At 39.0% G+C, this 26,180-nt stretch overlaps 1 non-coding gene across 1 annotated transcript; it reads left to right on the forward strand.

Moving 5' to 3' along the window:
- The first annotated feature begins 23,929 nt into the window (after window positions 1-23,929).
- Window positions 23,930-24,033, forward strand: LOC112753897 (small nucleolar RNA R71). Its single transcript, XR_003178259.1, has one exon. It is a non-coding gene; the product is annotated as a small nucleolar RNA R71 (small nucleolar RNA).
- Window positions 24,034-26,180: the final 2,147 nt, after the last annotated feature.

Consider the following 26,180-nt stretch of genomic DNA (forward strand, 5'->3'; position numbering starts at 1 on the left):
ATTGTAATTGGTTTGCTTATGTGAATACCTATGTTAATTGCTAACTGCTATATTTGTTCAAATTTCTATTGATTGTGTTTGAACTACATTATTTGTGATTGTGTTTGATTGGTTAGTTTGTGATGAATTGGTTGATGACTGAGTTGTTTGGGTCGAGGGCTGTGTTGGATTGGATGGGCTTGAGGCTGTGGTTGGTATGTTGAGTTCTAGTTCTGTTTAAAGTATCTGACTGGTTCAACATAGACTTAATGAACCTATGCTTGGAACGGGATGATCATTTATACCGCCTAGGTAACTGCTTTCATGGTTATGGTCTAGAAAAGTATGAAAAATCAAACTCTTACAGCATAGACTTAATTGAACCTATGTTTGGGACGTGTTGGTCATTCATACTGTCTAGGAAAAACTTTTCAGATTTTACAAGAAAGAAAAAAGGTTTTGTTTTTAAATATTTGTGAAATTTACCAAGTCTTCTAAAAGGATATTTGGATTTCGAATGTGAACCCATGGTTTTTGGAAAGACTCATAAGACAAGCAATGATCACTGTACTTTAAGAATAATTTTATTTTAGGTATCTTGTTATAGCAATCTATGTAATCCTATAGTGAGAACAAGCAAAGATGATGTTCTCACTCCCCTACAGGTTATTCCTTTTCAGGATATTGACGACGAAGCTTCAGAAGAGTTATGTTTATTTTCTTTTTATTTGGTATTTTTGTATTATCTTAGCTATTATGTTTCCCTCGCCTTTATCTTTATTAAGTTTGTAAGAGGGATAGGAAATTGTGATATATGTATGTTTGTAAGCTAGTTTTATGTATATATATATATATATATATATATATATATATACATATATATATATATATCTATCTTAAGGTATTGTATCTGGTTTATATGTACATGTATTTTTATGTTTTTAACGAGAAAGTGTTTTTGAAAGATTATGCGGTTTTAAGTTTTAACATGCTCCTATTTTAGTATTAAATCCATTTAGAGTTGTCGTAATACCCAAGCTATCAGAGTGGCGCAGTCGGAAGGGTGACATTCGGATAGTGAGGGTGTTACATCTAGATTTTTTTCCAGTCTTCTTCACCAAGGAAGGTCCTCTCAGGTTCACTATCAAAAGAAGTTGAGGCTCCTCCTCTTCTACCTGTCATAGACTCAACAAACAACAAGCAAACAGCAAGTGAAGTGTTCATTGTTAATGAAAATTATAGTTAGAGTGGTTAGAGCAATTAATCGAACAGTTAGTGGATAAATGTGAGAAATGTAAATAACAACAAAAATGAAAGTAAAATTGCTGAGAATTAAAGTTAACAGACTAAAATTAAATTGATCAATCAAAAGAAAAGAAAAATGTTAAATCTAGTTATCCTCCAACTTAATCATTGTCAATGCAAAATCAATTCCCGGCAACAGCGCCATAAACTTGATGCAGAAAAACTTGTCTCTCAACAAGTTTTCCTCGGCAAGTATACCGAATTGTCGTCAAGTAAAAACTCACAATAGAGTGAGGTCGAATCCCACATGGATTGATTGGTTGATCAACTTTAATTAGAGGAGTGTTCTAGTTGAACTAAGCAAAATTTGATTAAGAATTGCAGAAAATTAAATGGTAGGAAACGTAAATAGCAAGGAATGTAAATAACAGAATTTAAATTGCTCAATTAAAATGGTAGAAAGTAATTTGCAGAAAGATAAATGGGAATGGGGTGATTGAGCATAAATGTAAACAGCAGAAAATTAAAGAAAGGGAAAGATCAGAATGGGGAGGTTCATTGGGCTTAGGAGTTATTGCATTCACTGGATCAAGTTCATCCTCGTCTCTTCCTCAATCAATGCATTCACTGATTTTCTTGACAATCTTAGGTGATTGGATCCCAATGTCTTGGCAATCCAATCTCTCTAAGCTTGAACAATTACCCAATGTCATCATCTAATTGCTCATGGGAAGAGATAAAGTTTGGTCACTGATTATACCATACACTTTCATAGATCAAAGTATTGGTAGGATTACATGTCACTATATCCATCCAACCCCCAACCTAATCCGATGTGAGAAAGCATTTCAAGCATGATTTCCTCATTCCTCTCTCAAGGTTCAGAGAAAATCCAAGTATGAGCAATTTCTCTCTCAAGACAATTACTCAATAGGATGAAGATCGAAAGCTTTCAAGTAAAATCAAGAGAAAAGAAAGAGGAAGGAAGATGAAAACTATTATTGATCCATTGAATTACAACAGAGCTCCCTAACCCAATGAAGAGGGGCTTAGTTGTTCATAGCTCAATTCCAACGGAAAATGAAAAGAGAAAGAAAGTACATGAACAAGAAAGAAAAGTACTGAAAAAAAGTAATTCAGGGTTTCCCCTTTCAGTTTCCCAAAGTTCCAACAATCAAAAGTTCCCAAAAAAAGGTAAAAAGTCCCTGACTAACATCAATTTTATCTATTTATACACTTTCTTCATTCAGTCTTGAAGTCTTTGGATGTGGGCTTTGGCCTCTTGTTGAAGCTAGTTGGGAGTGGCCTTTAGTAACGTTGATGAGGACGTTTGCAAATTAACGTTCATACTCTGCATGGGTGCCATTTGGTATTGAAGTTAGAATTGGCGTTGGAGTTCACGTTGGGGTTCAACGTTTGAGCAAGAACGTTGGGTCAAACTTTCCAAGATAGTGCTGGAGCATTTGCCATTAAGTTTGACCCAACGTTGGACTCAACGTTGGACCCAACGTTGGTACATCAACGTTTTCTTGCCCACGCGTGCGCGTCGCCTACATGTATGCGTCACCACAGCGTTTTGCACGTGTGCATCGCTCATGCGTATGCGGAGCTAGCTAAAATACTCGCCCACGCGTACGCGTCGCCCTCGCGTACGCGTCACTGCACATTTTTCCAACTCTAAAAACTTGAAAATCATCGAGCACTTTGGAGGTAACGTTGGATCACCAACGTTCCCTCCAACGTTGGCACCTCTTCCCCTCAACGTTGCCAGCAACGTTGGACCACCAACTTTGGCTCCAGCGTTGCACCATGAGTTTAGTAGTTTGAGGCATAGTTGGATGCCAACTTTGGCTCCAACTATGCACCTTGAATTAAGTAGTTTGAGGCATAGTTGGGGGCCAACTTTGGCTCCAACTATGCACCTTGAATTCCTCATGGCCAACGTTTGAGGTCCAACTTTGGCTCAAACGTTGCCTTCTGTTCTTTGCCTTAGCCATGTTTGAAGCAAATTTGGAGGCCAACTTTGGCTCAAACTATGGCTTCTTGATTATAGACGTTTGAGGAAAAGTTGGAGGCCAACTTTGGCTTCAACTTTGCACCTGTTGAGCATGGACATTTGAGGTAAAGTTGGAGGCCAACTTTGGCTCCAATGTTAGCCTCTCCTCCTCTTCATCAACGTTGCCAATTTCATGCTCCACTATAAACTATTATACATGGTTGGAAAGCTCTGAATGTCAGATTTCTAACCCAACTAAAAGCACCTCAATTGGATATCTGTAACTCAGGTTATGCTCCTTTGAAGGGGACAGGGTCGCTGCCGTTGGTCTGAAACGTTTGAGGCAACGTCGGCACACCAATGTCGGTAACAAATGCCAGATTCTGGAGTTCAAACGTATTGTCCACCCCATACTATTATATATTGTTGAAAAGCCCTAAAAGTCTACTTTCCAATGCCGTTAAAAGCGCATCGTTCGGAGCTCTAAAGCTTGAGTTACACTCCATGGAAGGTGACAAGGTCAGCTGGCCTTACCACAGGTTAATACTATGTTCATCTTTGCACTTTCGGGGCAAGATTTCTCCCTCAAATTTAGTGTCCACCATGTAGTGCCATATATGCTCAGAAAGCTATAGATCCCTACTTTCTAATGTTTTTGGAATCACTTTATTTGGAGCTTTTTAGCTAAAGTTATTCTTGTTTGAAGAAGGAACAGTCAAGCTGTCAGGAGCAACGTTTGTGGCAACATTGGTGAGCCAACTTTGGCCACCAACATTGCTTGCTCTGCTTCTTCTCTCCCCTTCTTTTGCTTCTTCTTACCTATCATCAACCAAACAAAATGCATCAAAGTATTTTCATAATCACAAGATAATGCATCATTCATAGCATCAAACAATTCTTGCATAAATCTCATGAAAATGCACATAATTAACAATGTTTGATTGAATCATGGCATGCCTACTCATGGCACATAATTAACAATATTTTCATCCAACTACTTGTTTATTGCTCAAGAAAGTGCATGAAACTAGCCTAAAACAACTAAAAATGGCTTGTGAAACTAGCCAAAATACCCTGGCATAAAAAATCTCCAAGTCCAATGCAGGGTTGGCATCTCTATACTCGGTGTCCTTCTCCTCTACTGGCTCATTGCCTTTATGTCTCATCTTCAAAAAGAATGAATAATGTATAATTAAGAATAATAGGGCATGGTGGTTAGCAAAAACTTGATGCAAGGATTCCCACACTCCGTACAACTGAACCAGCAAGTGCATTGGGTCGTCCAAGTAATACTTGAGGTGAGTCAGGGTTTATCCCACGAGGATTGTCGGCTTGGATCAAACAGTGGTTATCTTGTAAATCATAGTCAGGTGGATAGAAAAGTTGTATAGTTGTTTAAACGCATAAAAGTGAAACAAAAATAACGTTACTCAATAATTGTGAATTCAATAATAAGAACATGGTTAAGGATTCGGAGATGCTTTGTTCTTCTTGATCAATACTTTCTTACTGTCTAATCCAACTGTGAATGATTTATTCTATAGCAGGCTGTATGTGATCAATGCCGGTTTAAGCGGCCGCCAATCTTCCTCTAGGTTGAACACCAGGTTTAGTGTGCATCCAGTCTGAATGAGGGTGAAGCTCCTGCAGTCTATTCCCTTGGAGATCATACTCAAAACGCCACAGACAAGGTCAAATCTTCTGGATTAGAGAATGTTGTGCCTTGATTCTAGCCTTTACCATAAAGAGCCTAATCTCCCCATACCTCGGCTGAACTAATGTCTCGAGAAGTCCCCAATAATGTCGTGGATTAGTCGTCAAAGAGCTGCATCTTCAAGCTAGTTGTTCATTGATATCAGATGAAAGACGCTCACTGAACCCATGTAGAATAGAGATAACTTGTGACGGTTGAACTAATTCATAAGGTTGAAGAACGAAGATACATCTTAGGAGAGAATCAAACGCGAATTGAAAATTGAACAGAAGTACTTTTATTAATCCATAAAACTCAGCAGAGCTCCTAACCTTAAACTAGGAGGTTTAGGGGATCATACTATACATAGAATAATGTATAAACATGTAAAGTGGTGGAAGAAGATTAAAAGTCCTTAACATGGGTGAACTCTTGTCTATATATACTAATCTAATAACTAAGGATTACAGAAATATGATAGGCTTAGGCATGTAGTGCAAAAATCCACTTTCGGGGCCCACTTGGTGAGTGTTTGGGATGAGCTAAGGGTGTTTCCACGTGCTAGTAGGCTCCATGGGCGTTGAACGCCTGCTTGGGACACCCCCTTTTGGCGTTGGACGCTGGCCACCTCTCTGTGGGCGTTGGACGCTAGGACTGGGGTAGATAGTTGGCCATGCCGTTGAACGCTAGTTTTGGGCCTTTATCTCGAAAGACAAGTATAAACTGTTATATGTTCCTGGAAATCCCTGAATGTTAGCTTTCCATATCATTTGAGAATGCTCCATTTGGATATCCATAGCTACCAAAATGCTTGCTTTATGCACGAAGGTCAGATCCTAACACCATCTGCTACGCTTTCCTTGCCTCTGAATCAGAATTTGTCAAAACTCTCAGATTTCAGCCAGAAAATACTTGAAATACCATAAAACACAACAACTCATAGAAGAATCCGAAAATGTGAATTTTACAGCAAAACTTTTGAAAATATAATAAATCTTAAACAAAATATGCTAAAAGTTATATGAAAATGATGCCAATAAGCGTATAAAATATCCACTCATCAGTACTCTGCAGATTCTATGATCTTCAACCAAGCATTCAAGGGAACTTCAATGGGCTCCTCATGAACCTTAGGTTCTATCAGTTCTTTAATAGAGAAGTTCTCAGTGGGCTAAGGGTTGCCAACTATCCCTATTTTGGCATCCAACGCCAGAACCTGTTTTTCTTTGGGCATTGAATGCCCATCATGCATCCCTTCACTGGCGTTCAACACCAGTGGTTGTGCCTTTTTGGGCGTTGAACGCCCAGTAAGGTCTTCCTTACTGGTGTTCAACGCCAAATCATCTCCTTCAGATTAGGCCTCAATGTCCATGGTGATTCATTTGCACTCTTCTCTTGGGTTTACTTTAGTGTTACTGGGAAGAGTGTTAGGGAGAGTCTTAGGGATTCTCTTGCTCAGTTGACCAACTTGTACCTCCATATTTCTAATGGAGGACCTTGTTTCAATTATGAAACTATGAGTGGTGTTAGAGAGGTTGAAGACTACAGTCAGAAAGGCTCTGCCTAGATGTCTTCATATGTTCCTGAGAAGATGGAAATTGTGGTCTATTGTGGAACCTATTTTGGTTTCTTCCACTTTGATTATTGTTAAAGCTTGTTGAGGCTTCTATTGTAGGTGTTTCCATAGTGTTCTCCCATGTAATTCACCTCTTCCATTGTAGGTTGATCTGGATCATAAGCTTCTCCTTCATAGGAGGCTTCTTGAGTGCTGCCAGTTGCAGCTTGTGATATAGTCAAATGCTGAGGGATCATATTGACCTGCTGGGTCAAGATCTTGTTCTGAGCCAATATGGCATTCAGAGTGTCAACCTCTAAAACTCCTTTCTCCTGAGCTACCCCATTGTTCACAGGATTTCTCTCAGAAGTGTACATGAATTGGTTGTTTGCAACCATTTCAATGAGTTCCTATGCCTCTTTAGGCATTTTTTTCAAGTGGAGTCATCTACCAGCAGAATAATCCAAGGACATCTTGGATATCTCAGATATACTATCATAGAAGATTCTTAGGATAGACTACTCTTGAGAGCATGTCAGGAAGGCAACTCACTACTTGTATCTTTCCCAAAGCTTCATAGAGTGATTCACCCTCTTTTTGTCTGAAGGTTTGAACTTTCACTCTGATCTTACTCATCTTTTGGGGTGGAAAGAACTTGGCCAAGAAAGCATTGAGTAACTTTTCCCTAGAGTCTAGGCTTTCTTTAAGTTGAGAATCCAACCATATCCTAGCTCTGTCTCTAACAGCAAAAGGAAAAAGCATAAGTCTGTAGACCTCAGGATCCACTCCATTGGTCTTAACAGTCTCACAGATTTGCGAGAATTCAGATAGGAACTGATGTGGATCTTCCAATGGAGGTCCATGGAACTTGAAATTCTGTTGCATTAGAGACACTAATTGAGGCTTAAGCTCAAAGTTGTTTGCTCTAATGGCAGTTATGGAGATACTTCTTCCATAGAAGTTGGAAGTGGGTGCGGTGAAGTCACCAAGAACCTTCCTTGCATTTCCTTCATTATTCGGTTCAGCTGCCATGTCTGTACTTTCAGTTTCTTGTTCGAAAAGTTTTATGAGATCTCTTCCGGAGTGTTATGCTTTAACTTGTTGCAAACGCTTCCTTAGAGTCCTCTCAAGTTCAAGATCAAGATCAAAGAGAGGTTCTTTATCTCTGTTCATGCTTATAAACAAGAAAAGGAAAGCAAGAAAGAAGAATAATGGGAGCTCTATGTCAAAGAATAGAGGACTCCCTGTGAGATGTGAAGAAGAAAGATGAATGAAGATAGAGAGAAGAAGAGAAGAAGAACTCGAATAAATGGGAAGAAGAATTTGAAAATTAAGAAGTGAAAATAGAAACTAGAATTAAAATATTTTTGTTTTTATTTTTTTTATTAATTGAATTCAAAAATAAAAGCTAATTAACAAAAAAAATTTGAAAATTAAATGATTAATTTTAAAAAAGAAGGGAGAGAAATAGAAAGGATGTTTTCGAAAATAGAAGAGAGAAGAATTAGTTAGGATGTTTTGAAAAAGAAGAAAGAGAAAACAAGTAACTAATTAATAAAGATTTGAAAATAAGATAAGATAGAAGATTAGAAAAAGATCTGATTTTGAAAATTTTGAAATTGGAATTTTGAAAATTGAAATTGAATTAAGATAAGATAAGATTTTGAAGATTGAATCTTAAATTTTGAATTTTGAATTGGAAACAAGATAAGATAAAAATTTGAAAAAGATTTGAAAATAATTTAAAAAAGATAGGATTTGAAGTTTAAAATTTGAAATTAAGATAAGATAAGATAAAGATTTTGAAATTAATATTTGAAATTTTGTTTGAAATTTTCGAAAATATTAATTAAAGATAGAAAAGAATTTTTTTTTCAGTTAATGATGAAAGAGAAAAACAACCAAAAGACACCAAACTTAAAATTTTTAGATCTAAGGACATAATTTTTCGAAAATTGAAGAAAGAAACACCAAAAGATATAAAACATAAAAATTTTAAGATTAAATCACGAAGAAAAAAACAAGAACAACTAGAATACCAAGAAGGAACACAAGGAACAATTTGAGAACTCAAAGGAAATCAGGAACAACTAAAGGACACCAAACTTTAAAACTTTGAAAATCAAAGACACTAATTTCGAAAATTTTCAAGGAAAATACTCAAAAACACCAATCTTATGAAATTTGAAATCAAAGACTCTAATTTTAGAAAAGAAAAGAAAAGAAACTTAAAGACTCAAGATGACTCAAAAAGACCCCAAACTTAAAGATTGACACAAGAATCAAACAAAAGACACTATTTTTGAAAGTTTTTTGGAAAGAAAGTAAGAAAATTCGAAACTTTTACCAAGAACAAAAACTAAAGACTGAAACAAAAGACAAAGATTGATTAAAAAAAGATTTTTTGAAAAATTTTTTATCTTTTTGAAAAAGAAAATAAAAGACTCAAAAAAATTAGTAAAAAGTACCTAATCTAAGCAAAAAGATAATCCGTTAATTGTCAAACTCGAACAATCCCCGGCAACGGCACCAAAAACTTGGTGCGTGAAATAAGAACTCGCACAACTGAACCAGCAAGTGCACTGGGTCGTCCATGTAATACCTGAGGTGAGTCAGGGTTGATCCCACGGAGATTGTTGGCTTGAATCATGCTTTGGACACCTTGTAGATCTTAGTCAGGCGATTAAAAAAGATAGTTTGTTGAGATGAATGCATAAAACAGGAATAGGGATGAAATTACTTAATTTGAGTGAAACCAATGATAAGAGAACAGTTGAGGCTTCGGAGATGCTTCATTCTTCGAGATCAACCTTTCCTACTGTCTTCTCCAACTGTGAGTGATTCCTTCCATGGTAGGCTGTAAGCGATCAACGCCGGTTCAATGGCCGCCAATCTCCCTCCTTTAGGCCGAAAGCCAGGTTTAGTGTGCACCCAATCTAAATGAGGGTGAAGCTCCTGCAGTCCATCCCCTTGATGATCCTACTCAAAATACCATAAACAAGGTCAAATCTTCTGGATCAGAGAATGTTGCGCCTTTGGTTCTAGCCTCTACCACAAAGACCCTAATCTCCCCACACCTCGGCTGAACTGGTGTCTCGAGAAGTCCCCAACGAAGTCGTGGATTAGCCGTCTAAGAGATGTATAATCAAGCTGGTGGTTCAGTGATCTCTGGTTAAGGGCTCACACTGAACCCATGTAGAATGAAGATGATTGTCATGGATCATCTCAGTCATAAGGTTGAAGAACGGTGAAACATTTTAGAGTAGAGTCACACACGAATTGAATAGAACTGTAGTACTTTTATTAATTCATGAAAATCAACAGAGCTCCTATCCTTAACAAGGGTTAACTCTTGTCTGTATATACTAATCTATTGACTAAGGATTACATAAGAAGGTGAAACAGTCTTTTAGTGCGAAAATCCACTTCTAGGGCCCACTTGGTGAGTGTTTGGGTTGAACTTGAGTGTCTCCCACGAGCAAGGGTCCCTTAGGTGCGTGGAACGCTGGCTAGGGACCCCCTTTTGGGCGTTGGACTCTAGCCACCCATTTGTGGGCATTGAACGCTACGAATGGGGCAGTGGCTGGCATTGAACGCCAGTTTTGGGCCTTCATTTTTGAAGAAAAGTATGGATTATTATATATTTCAAGAATGCCTTGGATGTTAGCTTTGCACAGCCATTGAGAGCGCGCCACACTACAAGAAAAAAGGCCTATGGCCATGCTTTTTTTGCCACGCTTTTGTGAGGGTCACAATTGAATAGAGATTTGGCCACATTTTTTCTTGCCATACTTCAAAAATATGGAAAAAAGGGTCAACGGCCATGCTTTTGGAATGGTGGCAATTGATTAGAGAAATGGCCACATTTTTTTTCTGCCACGCATCAAAAGCGTGGCCATAGAGAGAAAGAGGGATGTTTTAAAAGCGTGGCGACAGGGTTTCATTATGGCCATGCTTACAAAACGTGGCCATATCCTGCTACTCTTTTAGCATGCTTTAAAAGCGTGGCCAAAAGATTTTTTTCTGCCACACTTCAAAAGCGTGGCCATAGAGAGAAACAGGGACGTTTTAAAAGCGTGGCGACAGGGTTTCATTACGGCCATGCTTACAAAACGTGGCTATATCCTGGTACTATTTTGGCACGCTTTAAAAGTGTGGCCAAAAGGTTTTTATAAAAAAAACCTAATGACCCGTCCCCCAACCCGGTCCCCAACCCCAATGACGCTCTTTCAACCCGGTCCCCAACCGTAATTGTCTCTTTCACCCTAATCGAGCTCTTTGACCTTGGTCATTCTTTCACCCTGGCTACCCTGGAAGAGCTCACATCCCCGCCATCACCAGCACCACCCTCCCTCTCTGCCTCGTCTCCTCATCACTGTTACTAGCATCCTTACCGTCAGCGTCAGCGTCAGTGTCAATGTCAGTGTCAGCGTCAGTGCCATCTCTTTTAACCGATTCATTCCAAAAGCGAATACGACAAGGGACAATGTGGGAAGATGTTGGAGCTCAGAGGCGGCAACTGTTTTCTGCGTCTCTTGCTCGGTGTCAATGTCGGTCTTGCCCTTGTTGAAGGAATCGTTGCTTTCGTTGCGTTGTTTCAGGTTCTTCTCCTCTTTCTTTCATCTTTCAATTCGCACCAGCATTGCTTTTCAGATATAAAATTGTTTTGTGCATTTGCAAATTCTAAGGTTTTTTTAGTGTTGTGCATAATTTGGGGGATGTTTTGGTGGGGAACGGGAATTGAAAAATAACGATGAAAAGCGGATAGGTGATTGGCGTTTTGAAGATATTCCGATTTCAAAATTTGCATTTTGAATTTTGATATCTTAGCTGTTATATTATTTTACAATCCCTAAATTGTAGCCTACTTTTTTTTCTTGCCCTAAGAAAATTTTTTCTATATATGAATTTGGTAGCTTCATTAGCTAATAAACAGATTAGCTAAAGTTCTCAAAACCTAATAAATATTGTATTGAAAGATATCAAAACCGGGTTAGTGTGATCTTAGCTTGTTGTTTGAAGATATATATAAATCTGTAAAGGTATCTCTTCTGATTTGCATTTTAATCTTTACAATGATGGTTGCTAGATTTCCAGTGTTATTAATTCACTTTATTTTATAATTTTTATTTTGTATACTTTCTATTTTTCTCAAAAATTGCTATAGAATCACATAGGAGGAAATCATCAAGCATGTGTTTTTTTACAAAGAGTTGTTTATCTTGTTTCTTTAAATAGCTATGTAAGTTTAACTAGCAGAAAATGTATTAATAAGCTAGAATGTGAGTCAAATTTTGAGCATTTTTCTGTTTTCTGTACTAAATTTCAAACTAGCAACTGTGATTAGTTGTAGAATAATCTTATGTATTTCTCTTGTGCTCTTTTGGTTGATGCCTTCTGGTGCATGAAATTGTAATGTTACTGTTCACATTACTCTCTTACAACTTCGCACAACTAACCAGCAAGTGCACTGGGTCGTCCAAGTAATACCTTACGTGAGTAAGGGTCGAATCCCACAGAGATTGTTGGTTTGAAGCAATCTATGGTTATCTTGTAAATCTTAGTCAGGAAGTCAATTATGTTTATCAGTTGAATTATGAATAACCAGTAGAGCATAAATTAAAAGTTACTTGTTGTGTAGTAATGGAGAATATGTTGGAGTTTTGGAGATGCTTTGTCTTCTGAATCTCTGCTTTCCTCTGTCTTCTGATTCACGCACGCACGTCCTCCTATGGCAAGCTGTGTGTTGGTGGATCACCGTTGTCAATGGCTACCTTCCATCCTTCCAGTGAAAACTACGCTCACGCGCTCTGTCACAGCACGGCTAATCACCGGTTGGTTCTCGATCCGGTTGGAATAGGATTTACTATCCTTTTGCATCTGTCACTAACGCCCAGCCTTCAGGAGTTTGAAGCTCGTCACAGTCATTCAATCCTTGAATCCTACTCGGAATACCACAGACAAGGTTTAGACTTTCCGGATTCTCATGAATGCTGCCATCAGTTCTAGCTTATACCACGGAGATTCTGATTAAAGAATCTAAGAGATACTCATTCAATCGGATATAGAACGGAGGTGGTTCTCAAGCACACGTTCATGGTTTGAGGAAGGTGATGAATGTCACGGATCATCACCTTCATCACAGTTAAGCGCGAATGAACATCTTAGATAGAAACAAGCGTGTTTGAATGGAAAACAGGAATACTTGCATTAATTCATTGAGACACAGCAGAGCTCCTCACCCCCAACAATGGGGTTTAGAGACTCATGCCGTCAGAGAATACAAAGTTTAGATCTAAAATGTCATGAGATACAAAATAAGTCTCTAAAAGTTGTTTAAATACTAAACTAGTAGCCTAGGGTTACAAAATATGAGTGGACTATGATGGATGATGCAGAGACCCACTTCTGGGGCCCACTTGGTGTGCTGGGGCCCACTTGGTGTGTGCTGGGGCTGAGATTTCGTGCAGAGGCCATTTGTGGAGTTGAACGCCAGTTTTTGTGCCAGTTTGGGCGTTCAACTCCAGTTTTTGATCCTTTTCTGGCGCTGGACGCTAGAATTGGGCAGAAGGCTGGCGTTGAACGCCAGTTTACGTCGTCAATTCCTGTGCAAAGTATGGACTATTATATATTGCTGGAAAGCCCTGGATGTCTACTTTCCAACGCAATTGGAAGCACGCTATTTGAAGTTCTGTAGCTCCAGAAAATCCACTTTGAGTGCAGGGAGGTCAGAATCCAACAGCATCAGCAGTCCTTTTTCAGCCTGAATCAGATTTTTGCTCAGCTCCTTCAATTTCAGCCAGAAAAATACCTGAAATTACAGAAAAACACACAACTCATAGTAAAGTCCAGAAATATGAATTTTTCCTAAAAACTACTAGAAATAGACTAAAAACTAACTAAAACACACTCTAAACTATATGAAATTATCCCCAAAAAGCGTATAAAATATCCGCTCATCACAACACCAAACTTAAACTGTTGCTTGTCCTCAAGAAACTAGACAAATAAAATAGAAGACTAATAGGTTGAGAGGCAATAATATCTCAGAGTTTTTGATTGAAGCTCAGATTCTAATTAGATGAGCGGGACTAGTAGCTTTTTGCTTCTGAACAGTTTTGGCATCTCACTTTATCCATTGAAGCTCAGAGTGATTGGCATCTATAGGAACTCAGAATTCAGATAGTGTTATTGATTCTCTTAGTTTAGTGTGATGATTCTTGAACACAGCTTCTTTATGAGTCTTGGCCGTGGCCCTAAGCACTTTGTTTTCCAGTATTACTACCAGATACATAAATGCCACAGACACATAACTGGGTGAACCTTTTCAGATTGTGACTCAGCTTTGCTAAAGTCCCCAATTAGAGGTGTCCAGAGTTCTTAAGCACACTCTTCTTTTTGCTTTGGACCTTGACTTTAACCGCTCAGTCTCAAGTTTTCACTTGACACCTGCACGCCACAAGCACATGGTTAGGGACAGCTTGGTTTAGCCGCTTAGGCCAGGATTTTATTCCTTTTTGGCCCTCCTATCCACTGATGCTCAAAGCCTTGGGATCCTTTTTATTACCCTTGCCTTTTGGTTTTAAGGGCTTTGGCTTTTTGCTCTTGCTTTCTCTTTTTTTTTTTTTTTTCTGCAAGCTTTGTTCTTTGCTGCTTTTTCTTGCTTCAAGAATCATTTTTATGATTTTTCAGATTCTCAATAACATGTCTCATGTTCATCATTCTTTCAAGAGCCAACATATTTAACAGTCTTAAACAACAAATTCAAAAGATATATGCACTGTTCAAGCATTCATTCAGAAGACAGAAAGCATTGCCACCACATTTAACTAATTAGAATTAAAACTCGAAATTTTATTGCTTCTTATTCAAAAGATCTACTACTTTATTCATGTTTGCTGATGATGAGAAAAATAAACTATAGCTTAATTGGAGATAAAATCAAAATAGATACTAATTACTACTATATGACTCCTAAGGTAAAATTTAAAATAAGAACAGTTATCACAGAGTTAAGGCTAAGATTAGAACTCAACAACCTTGAGGTTTGGGAAGTGGATGTTCCTCTAGTCTGTGAGGTGCTTGGTCCTTCAAGAGAAAATTTCTGGCGCTTCAGTTCCTTTAAATCACGCCCTTGCTCCTCTTGGAGTGGGTTGTTTTCCTTTAGGGGCCATGATCTTAGTGATCACGGATAAGCACACCAAACTTAGAGCTTTGCTTGTCCTCAAGCAAAAGAAAAAGAAGGAGATGGGTAGAAGGAGAGCTCCTCCCCACCATCCTGGCGTTTGAACGCCCAAACACTGCCTGTTTTGGGCGTTCAACGCCCAAATGCTGCTCTCCTGGGCGTTCAACGCCCAGTTGTTGCCCTTTTCTGGCGTTGAACGCCAGATAGCTATCCTTACTGGCGTTCAGCGCCCACTGGATGCCCATTTTGGGCGCTGAACGCCCAAAATGGCCTTCACTGGCGTTTTCTTGCCAGTAAGCTCCCTATCTCTGTTTTGTGTGTAGATTCCTTCTGTAACCCTGTAAACTTATGCAAATGATTCTTTACCTTAGTGTCAGTGAACTTTATATAAACAAATAAAAATAAAAATAGGGCAAAATGCTTAGAGGATTGTTGCCCCATGGCTGGGTTGCCTCCCAGCAAGCGCTTCTTTATTGTCTTTAGCTGGACTTTGCTGAGCTTTTAATCTAGCTTCAGCCTTGAGCATTCTTGCTCAGTGTTGCCTTCAAGATAATGCTTGATTCTCTGTCCATTGACAATGAACTTCTTATCAGAATCAATATCTTGAAGCTCCACATAACCATATGGTGACACACTTGTAATCACGTATGGTCCTCTCCACCGGGATTTCAGTTTCCCGGGGAATAGCCTGAGTCTAGAGTTAAACAACAGAACCTTCTGTCCTGGTTCAAAGATTCTAGATGACAGCTTTCTGTCATGCCACTTTTTTTATTTTTCTTTATATAGCTTGGCATTTTCGAAAGCTGTGAATCTGAACTCCTCTAGCTCATTTAGCTGGAGCAATCGTTTTTCTCCTGCTAATTTGGCATCAAAGTTTAGGAATCTGGTTGCCCAGTAGGCCTTATGTTCCAGTTCCACGGGCAGGTGACATGCCTTACCATACACAAGTTGGTATGGAGAGGTCCCTATAGGGGTCTTGAATGCTGTTCTGTAAGCCCACAGAGCATCATCCAAGCTCCTTGCCCAATCCTTTCTACGGGTATTTACTGTCCGTTCCAGGTGATGCGCATAAACGTGTTATGCTACGATTTAGGAAATTGCACGATCGGCAAAATTCCTTCCGGCAAGTGCACCGGTTATCATCGTCAAGTAAAAACTCACAATAGAGTGAGGTCGAATCCCACAAGGATTGGTTGAGTGAGCAATTCGGATTAGAAGTGTGTTCTAGTTGAGCGGAATCAATATTTGAGATGAGAATTGCGGAATGTAAAATTGGCGGGAAAAGTAAATGACAAGAAAATTAAATGGCTGAATCTTAAATTTGCATGAATTCAAGAGCAGAATGTAAATTGCTGAAATTAAAAGGGAATGGGGATGATTGCAAGAATTGAATTGCAGAATGTAAAGAGAAAGTGGAAATCAGAAATGGGGAATTCATTGGGTTTAGGAGATATTGAAATCTCCGAATCAAAACATGTAAATCTCTTCCTCAACCAATGCATTCATTGAATTTTGCTTGGCAATCTTATATGATTGGATCCCAATTCCTTGGCTCACCAATGCTCTCTAAAAACAAACAAATTCCCAATCCCTTGGTTTAAATGTTCATAAGAAGAGATGATGCTTGGTCACTGATTATACCACACAATTTCATGAACCACAATTTGGTAGGATTACATGTCACAATATCCATCCAAACCCCAATCCAATCCACTGTGAGAAAGCTTCTCTAGCATGAATCCTCCATTCCTTTCCCAAGGCTCCGAAGGATTCCAAGTATGAGTAGCTTCTTTCCCAAGACAACTACTCAATGGAATTAGATCGAGAAGCTTTCTAACAAAATTTAAGAGAAAAGATTGAAGAAGAAGATAAACTATTATTGATTCATTGAATTACAATAGAGCTCCCTAACCCAATGAAAGGGGGTTTAGTGAATCATAGCTCTGAATTCAATTACAAAGAAAAGGAAAACTGGCTAAAAGTGAAAGTCCCCCTTCCTTTCTAACTTCAATTCTATCCTATTTATACACTTTCTATATTGAGCTTCAGTTGTGCTTCTTGGGCTTTGAGGCCTCTCCTTGCTTTCCTTTTGCCTTGGGTTTATGATCCATAATGTTGATGAGGTTGTTGATCCAAATTCTGTACATTTCATTGAGCCAATTTAGTGATAATCAAATAATGACACATGACTCAATAAATTGAGATTTCCAACTCATCAATCCTTCAGGCCCAATCCCATAAACCATGATATTCAATTGGGTTTCATACCAAAGTGAGTTTAAGTTAATATTTGTGCTCAAAGACTAACTTAAACCACAATATTTTTGGCCCAGAAACCTTTTCCAAGAGTGGCGTTTAAGTTGCAGTTTAAGCTTAAACTGCAGCTTAAACGCCAGACACTTCCAGTGAGGCCTTTTGTAGAAGCACGTTTAAGCTTCAGTTTAAGGTTAAACTGAAGCTTAAACGTGGAAATGGAAGAATGGTAGCCCTGGAGAGTAATGTAGTCGAACACGTTTAACCTCCAGTTTAAGGTTAAACTGGAGGTTAAACGTGGAAAAGGAATGAGGCATCCTGGAGGTCGAACACGTTTAACCTCCAGTTTGAGGTCAAACTGGAGGTTAAACGTGGAAAAGGGTGGAAGCTTACTGGAGGTCGAACACGTTTAACCTCCAGTTTGAGGTCAAACTGGAGGTTAAACGTGGAAGCTTGGAATGGTGGCCCTGGAGGTGTCGAACACGTTTAACCTCCAGTTTGGGGTCAAACTGGAGGTTAAACGTGGAGGTGGAGAGAGCAACCCTGGAGTGAAAGAAAACGTCGAACACGTTTAAGCTCCAGTTTGAGTCAAACTGGAGCTTAAACGTGGAATGGCCCCTGGTACTCTTCCTGGTTCTGGCGTTTAACCTCCAGTTTGAGGTCAAACTGGAGGTTAAACGTGGAACTCCTCCCTGGTGTCATACTCATTCTGGCGTTTAACCTCCAGTTTGACTCAAACTGGAGGTTAAACGTGGAATGCTCCTTAAGTGAGGCCTATCATTCTGGCGTTTAACCTCCAGTTTGAGGTCAAACTGGAGGTTAAACTTCAATCCCAGCATTTCTTATTCTTCATGATTTTGGCGTTTAAGCTCCAGTTTAAGCTTAAACTGGAACTTAAACTCCACATGTGATATTCAAGCTTCCTTTATTGATTTTCTTGCTTCCTTGCTTAGCCTCTTCTTCCCTGAAATCATCCAAACAATTGCATCAAAGTCTTGCAAAGTTTCATGAGAAATCTTCCATTCATAGCATTCAAATAATATAACTAAAAACTCATGGAATTTGCATAAAAATCTACATGTTGAATGATTTATTGCTTTGTTCTTCATTTAACCATTTTTGGTTACTTTAAGCTCAAGAAAATGCATAAAACAACTAAAACTAACAGAAAATTGCTAGTGAAACTAGTCCATGATGCCTTGGCATCACAACACCAAACTTAATACTTGCTTGTCCCTAAGCAAGTCCTGAGTTATTTGAGAAGAAAGTATGAAACAGAAAGCAATTACATTGGCTATATTAGAAAGCATTTGAAGTTCATCAGAAGGGTTTTATGCAGAAAGTTGCAGCATCACTTTTTCATACTTATCAGGTAGGATTATCACTTTTTCATTGCATCCATCAAAAATTGCTATGGCCTCTTGTTATTCTTATGTCTTTGGTACCTTTCTTCTGTTTTTCTTTTCTTTTTCTTAGAGCTTCTTTTGCTCCTTGTTTGCTTAGTGTCATGTGTTGCACAAGCCTTTGGCATTTTCTTTTTCTTATCAGTGCACTACACATATCCACTTTAGGCATTTTAGTTCACATTTCTTCTTGAGACATTGGTGCCCAGCACCTCTTTGTGTGACTAAATGTTTTGTATTTAGGTTGCTCTTGATAATGGACTTTTGGTTGATAATCCCGGGTTAGTTAACCCAAGTTACCAAGTGTTGAAACACTCCTCAGAACCTATTCATCCAAGCATATCCTTAATACATAAACACCACAGGCATTTGTCTCAGAAGTTCAAACCATTGATGCCTAGCTTATTTTCTCAATTTTTTTTTTTTTTTGCTTTTTGGTTGCCCTTTTTCAGTGGCTTTTTCTTCTTCTTTTTCTTTCTTTTTTATGGCCAAAGACATTTATTCATCAAGATCCATAGACAATTTTCAATTTCTACATAAAGAATGATAATTCTACACTCTAATTCCAGTGATCTGACTAAACAATCAAGCATGCATACCACCACTTAATTCTACTTAATTTGTTACTAATTTAGCCAAGTTACTTTTGTTCAAACTTTTCTTTTATTTTTGGAAACAGAACAAGCATGGCAAGCATTTGTTTAAGAAGGTGAAGTTATATCCAAACATCTAGGCATTAACTTTATTCAAAGCACTTAACAAACACACATACTAAAAAAAAAACGACTCATAAAAAAAAAGACTCCTCCTAACACTTAAATGACTTATGATGAAAACACGTTCATAATAGACAATTCACCAATTATCATTTGATTATTAAGGAACGAGACCACCTCTTATTTATTGCTTGGTTCTTCTTAATTCTTGGGATCCTGCTTCTTCTTGCTTCCTGCCTCTTTTTGACCACTTGTGCTTCCTTTGTCTTTTCTTATGAGCTTTTTCCAGAATCCAGCCTTTTTCATCGTTTCTTCCACTCCTTTTTCAAGGATCATTGCCTTGTTTATTTCTCCTTCTTTCCTCCCTTTGAAATACTCATCATAAGCTGGGAATGCTGGGTCCATCTTGTGTAGATGTTCCCCTATGTAGTTAAGCTTGATTTGCGAACTGATGTTGTAATCAGCTTGGACTGAGTATCTTGCATTCTGTAAAGTGGTGGCTTCCTTGATTGCCAAGACATTGGCATCTTGGTGTTGGCATATGTGGCTGAAGGATTCCTGTAAGTGTAGATTTTGTTCCCTTTGCAGATCAAAGAATCTTGATTCAAAGTTCCTTTGCATATCCATCATTTTTAGATGAAAGTCTTCTTGTCTTTCCTGAGACCTCATGTATTGTTGAGACATTCCTTCCATGATTTCCTGCATTCTGCTCATATCCATGGGGTCTCTGGGAATTCGTTGTCTTCTTTCAGGAGTTGCTTGCTCTTCTTGCTCTTCTTCTCTGTCTTCTCCTTCCTGTCTTTCTTGTGCTGCTTCTTGCTCGGCTTCCACTTGTTGCCCTCCTTCATTTCTTCTTCTTGTATGTCTTGGAGGAGTTGGGCCAAGAGTCATTCTGTGTGCAGTTATGGCCAGCCCAGGATATAGCCAATTAGGTCTTTCATCCTCAAGTGGTACTTGGGCATCGATGCATAGTCTAATGATGGTGCTAGGGAAATGAAGCCAGGATTCAGGGTCACTTTTCTCACTAAACTCTTGTATCTGCTCAGCAATGAGTTTATGAACTTTGATCTCTCCTCCAACCATAATGCAATGTAGCAAGATGGCTCTTTTAGGGACTATTTCTGAAGAGTTTGCAGTGGGTAGGATGGATCTCCTAACTATTGCATACCACCCTTTAGCTTCAGGTGTTAGGTCTCCCCTTCTCAAGACTCTTGGAGCCCCTCTTGTTTTTCTCACCCATTCAGCTCTGATGGCACAAAGGTCTTCAGCAATAGTTGTATAGTCAGGTTCTCCTCTCATCCTTTCTTCATAACTTGCTTGGCTGAAATGTATGTTCTTCAGGCCAAGAGTTTTCATGATTGCTTTAGGACTGAAGTCAACTTCCACCCCTCTCACATAGCTTTTGTATGTGGGGTTCTTGGTTTGATCCTCCCTTACTGCATTTGCATAAAACTCCTTCACCAAGTTGATGTTGATTCTAGTGATTGGCTTAGTTAGGAGCTCCCACTTCCTCTTTTTGATCTTTTCCCAAACACCTGGGAACTCATCCTTTTCAAGTTCAAAGGGGACCTCAGCTAGTACCGTTTTAGGTCTCATCCATTCAGCTTGAATCTCATGGAATACTGATCTGTATCTCCATGCATCGAATCCCCTGTTTTCCTCCATTGGCTGCTTGTCTTTTCTTCTTTTGTGGCTAGATGAAGCTGCCATTTTGGTAAGTGACAACTAAAGTTGACAAGGTGAAGCAAGAAGTGTTGTTGGAGGTGTGGTGAGATTGTTTTCGGCAAGAGATGGTTATGCTATGATGAAGGAAAAAGTGTATGAAGGAGGCTTGATGGTGTGGGACTCGTTCCCCAAGTGGTTCTTTATAGTGCCCCATGAGTGAAAAATGAACGGCTAGGGTGGTTTGTGAAGGGTGGCTTGATGGTAAATATATGAATTGTAGATAGGGACGATTGGCTTTTCATTTTCTTGGAAGTATTCTGGATGCATTAGGTTGTACATGTAGCTTTCTTTTCTTGCAGAACTTCCTTTTCCCATGTGTTAGTTTCAAAGATTTATGAGTTTTCTTTTTGACCAAGCACGTCCCTCCCTTTTGTCTTTTTCCTCCATTTTTGTCTTTTCTTTTGTACCTGCACAAACAAACAAATTTGCTATCATTTTTCGGTCCATGTGAATTATGAATAGTATTTGCACATGTAAATCAATGCTTGTCTTTATGAACTTATAGCCGTGACTTCTACATGCATGCACACTTATTATTTGGACACCAAACTTAGTTTTTGATTAAGTCTCCTGATGACATGAAATCCATGTTGGTTGCCCTTAATGAGTGTGCATATTTCTAATAAATCATAGTCACCTTGGCTCTTTGATTCTAAACAAAGTGACTACCCTAAGTAATTGAAACTAAAGCACTAAAACATATGAATGGTATACTTGTCATGAATTTTGAAATCCAGAGGTATTTCTTGCTTTTCATAAACCGTGTTCAAAAAGAACACCAAACTTAATGTTTGGTTGTGCACCTTGAATGAAAGATGGAATTCAATTTGAGTAAGATTTGGGAGTGCCATCAGGCACACCAAACTTAGAGACCAATTGTAATTTACATGCACGGTTTGGTGCACTTAATCAATAGTTGTCCTGAGGATTCAAGTTCATGCGTAAGAAACCATACTTTATTAGATGTAAAGCAAAGCACTAAAGATTAAGGATACTAAAAACATGGGTTGCCTCCCATGAAGCGCTTCTTTAACGTCACTAGCTTGACGGTTGTCCCTTGTTAGGGTGGATTGTAGTGCTTGACGTCCTCTCCTCTCACTATGAAAACGTCCCCTCTTGATTCATTCATGACCTCTAAATGTTCCATAGAAAGAACTTTCTTGATTGTGAACACTTGAGGGAGCTGGGAAGGAATGGTCTTGAGGCCAGGTGGGATTGGCAGATAATGACTTGAGATCACTTTATCTCCCGGAGAAAAACCTTCAGTGGGAATTTTCTTGTTTCTCCATCCTCTTGGCAATCTCCCTATCACTCTTCCCTTTCTCTTGAGGATTTCTTCATTGACCTTTATGTCAGGAGGATCCTTCTGATCTGTTTCCACTGATTCTTGTGGCTCTAACTCTTGCAACTTTTGTTTGCCTTCTAATGACGGTTTTAGAGTCTCAGCTGCTGGATTACTTTCCTCCAAACACGGATGGCTACTATCATCTTTAGGCTTTTCAAATTCTGGTTCAGGTTCAGATGCAGGTTTGAAGACTTTGAAAATGAGCTGTTCATCATGTATTCTCAGAATTAGCTCTCCTTGTTCTACATCTATGAGCGCTCTAGTAGTGGCTAGAAATGGTCTGCCCAGAATGATAGGGTGTAAATAGCTTTCCTCCATGTCCACAATGACAAAGTCTGTGGGGAAATAATAATCTCCCACTTTCACCAGCACATTTTCAACTACCCCTTCAGCTTGCTTCTGAGTTTTGTCAGCCAGTTGTATGATTACATCAGTGGATCTCACCTCATTCAATTGTAGCCTCTTCATAAGAGTTAGAGGCATCACATTTATGCTAGCTCCTAGATCACAGAATCCTCTGTCAATTTTTGTTTCCCCAATGATGCAAGTGATATGAAAACTTCCTGGGTCCGTTTTCTTAGAGAGGGTGTCCTTCTTGATGAGAGCACTGCATTCTTTGTTCATTGTTACAGTTTGTCCTCCCTTCAAAACTCTTTTCTTGCTTAACAATTCCTTTAAATACTTGATGTGTGTGGGCATTTGATGAAGAATCTCAAGAAAAGGAATATTGACATGAAGAGAGTTAAATGTCTCTAGAAACCTTGAATAGGTTTTCTTTTTTTCACCTCCTCCTAACCTTTCAGGAAATGGTGCTTTTGGTTGGTATATTTCCATCATGCCTTTTTGCAGTTCCTTGGCTTGCTCAGTTCCACCTTCCTGCTTAACTTCTTCCACACCTTCTTTCAAGATTTCCGGTTCATGCTCTGAGGGCCTGATTCCTTCTTCTTCTGAGACTTCCTTCAATAAGGTGATGGCCTTGCATTCTTCCCATCTTACTCTCTTTTGTTCCCCTTTAGGATTCTTTTCTGTGTCACTAGGGAACACTGCAGTTGATTTTGGGGCCTGTCGAGATAGCTCTCCTACCAGAGATTCCATCCATTTGAGTTTTTCACCATGGTTTCTTAAGGTAGTCCTCACATCATCCCTGAAGCTTTTCAATTCAATTATGTCTTGACTCATGGTTGCCATCATTCCTTCAATCCGGTTTAATTGATCTTGAAATTGTTGGTTCGGATTGGGTTGGGTAGGTTGATTACTTTGGTCATGGTATGATGATTGGGGGTAAGTGTTTTGTGTGGCTTGGTATGATCTTTGGTTGGAGTTTTGGTATGTGGAATTGTTATGTTGGTTGTGGTTGTAAGGTTTGTGGTTTTGTGGTTGGGTTTGTTGGTTTCCCCACCCAAAGTTTGGGTGGTTTCTCCAGCCTGGGTTGTAAGTATTGGAATGTGGATCATATGATTGCCTTTGTTGGTTTCCCACATAATTGGCCTCTTCCCAATCACTTCCTTCAATGCCTACTTCCTCTTGATCTTGTGTGTGGATTGCAGCCACTTGCTTTGTTTCTAATTGCCTGGTAAGTTCTGCTAGTTGCTTGGCAAACACCTTGTTTTGGGCTAGAATTGTATCAACCTGGTTCAGTTCCATGACTCCCTTAGTGTTGTGCCTTTCTGATGCATAGTAGTACTCATTCTCAGCCACTGTCTCAATCACTTCAATGGCTTCTTCCACAGTCTTTTTCCTGTTCAATGAACCTCCTGATGAATGGTCTATAGCCTTCCTTGATTCATAAGAGAGCCCATCATAGAAGATGTGCAGTTGCACCCAATCATGGAACATGTTTGGTGGGCATTTCCTTGTCAAGTCCTTGAATCTTTCCCATGCCTCGTAGAGAGTTTCACCATCTTGTTGTCTAAAAGTCTGGACCTCAGATCGAAGCCTATTGACCTTTTGTGGAGGGTAGAAACGTGCCAGAAACTTGCTTTCCACCTCATCCCATGTTGTTAGACTCCCCCTTGGGAATGATTCCAGCCACTTAGCTGCTTTGTCCCTAAGTGAAAATGGGAACAAGAGCAGTTTATAGGCATCTTCCTGGACTCCATTGGACTTCACAGTGTCACAAATTCTCAAGAATTTTGTGAGATGTTGGTTTGGGTCTTCATTAGCACTTCCTCCAAAGGAACAATGATTTTCCACCAATGATATTAGCTGTGGCTTGAGCTCAAAATTGTTGGCCTGAATGGGTGGTTTCTGGATGCTACTACCACAATTCCCTGAGGTTGGGTTTATGTATGAACTCAAAACCCTCCTCTCAGGGATGGCATTGTTTCCATCAGCTCTCTCATGGTTGTGAACTTCTCTATCCATGTTGAGATCTAAAGCTTCCTCAAAATTGTCCTCAGATTCTCCTTCAGATTCCTCTTCTCCCACTACTCTCTTCCCTCTTGCTTCCCTTCTAAGTCTATGAAGGGTCCTCTCTGGTTCGGTATACGGAGGAGTTGATGTCTCTCCTCTCCTACCTGTCATACAAGAACACAGCTCAAACACAAACAAGTGAAATACTCTTGGTTAATGAAAGAGTATGGTTAGATCAATTGAGGAATTAAATCAAACAGTTAGTGAGTCAGTGAGTTAGTTGCATGAATCTAAAGGCGTAAAGAAAGAAAGCATGTAACCAAGTGCAGAAATTAAAATTCAACAAGTATCTAGAACAGAATTAACAAAGCAAGAGAAAATTGCTCAATCTAGTTAGCTTCCAATTTGAGAATTGTCAATCGAAAACCAATCCCCGGCAACGGCGCCATAAACTTGATGCGCATAAACGTGTTATGCTACGATTTAGGAAATTGCACGATCGGCAAAATTCCTTCCGGCAAGTGCACCGGTTATCATCGTCAAGTAAAAACTCACAATAGAGTGAGGTCGAATCCCACAAGGATTGGTTGAGTGAGCAATTCGGATTAGAAGTGTGTTCTAGTTGAGCGGAATCAATATTTGAGATGAGAATTGCGGAATGTAAAATTGGCGGGAAAAGTAAATGACAAGAAAATTAAATGGCTGAATCTTAAATTTGCATGAATTCAAGAGCAGAATGTAAATTGCTGAAATTAAAAGGGAATGGGGATGATTGCAAGAATTGAATTGCAGAATGTAAAGAGAAAGTGGAAATCAGAAATGGGGAATTCATTGGGTTTAGGAGATATTGAAATCTCCGAATCAAAACATGTAAATCTCTTCCTCAACCAATGCATTCATTGAATTTTGCTTGGCAATCTTATATGATTGGATCCCAATTCCTTGGCTCACCAATGCTCTCTAAAAACAAACAAATTCCCAATCCCTTGGTTTAAATGTTCATAAGAAGAGATGATGCTTGGTCACTGATTATACCACACAATTTCATGAACCACAATTTGGTAGGATTACATGTCACAATATCCATCCAAACCCCAATCCAATCCACTGTGAGAAAGCTTCTCTAGCATGAATCCTCCATTCCTTTCCCAAGGCTCCGAAGGATTCCAAGTATGAGTAGCTTCTTTCCCAAGACAACTACTCAATGGAATTAGATCGAGAAGCTTTCTAACAAAATTCAAGAGAAAAGATTGAAGAAGAAGATAAACTATTATTGATTCATTGAATTACAATAGAGCTCCCTAACCCAATGAAAGGGGGTTTAGTGAATCATAGCTCTGAATTCAATTACAAAGAAAAGGAAAACTGGCTAAAAGTGAAAGTCCCCCTTCCTTTCTAACTTCAATTCTATCCTATTTATACACTTTCTATATTGAGCTTCAGTTGTGCTTCTTGGGCTTTGAGGCCTCTCCTTGCTTTCCTTTTGCCTTGGGTTTATGATCCATAATGTTGATGAGGTTGTTGATCCAAATTCTGTACATTTCATTGAGCCAATTTAGTGATAATCAAATAATGACACATGACTCAATAAATTGAGATTTCCAACTCATCAATCCTTCAGGCCCAATCCCATAAACCATGATATTCAATTGGGTTTCATACCAAAGTGAGTTTAAGTTAATATTTGTGCTCAAAGACTAACTTAAACCACAATATTTTTGGCCCAGAAACCT

The sequence above is a fragment of the Arachis hypogaea genome, chromosome 15 (assembly GCF_003086295.3).
Source record: "Arachis hypogaea cultivar Tifrunner chromosome 15, arahy.Tifrunner.gnm2.J5K5, whole genome shotgun sequence".
NCBI lineage: Eukaryota > Viridiplantae > Streptophyta > Magnoliopsida > Fabales > Fabaceae > Arachis > Arachis hypogaea.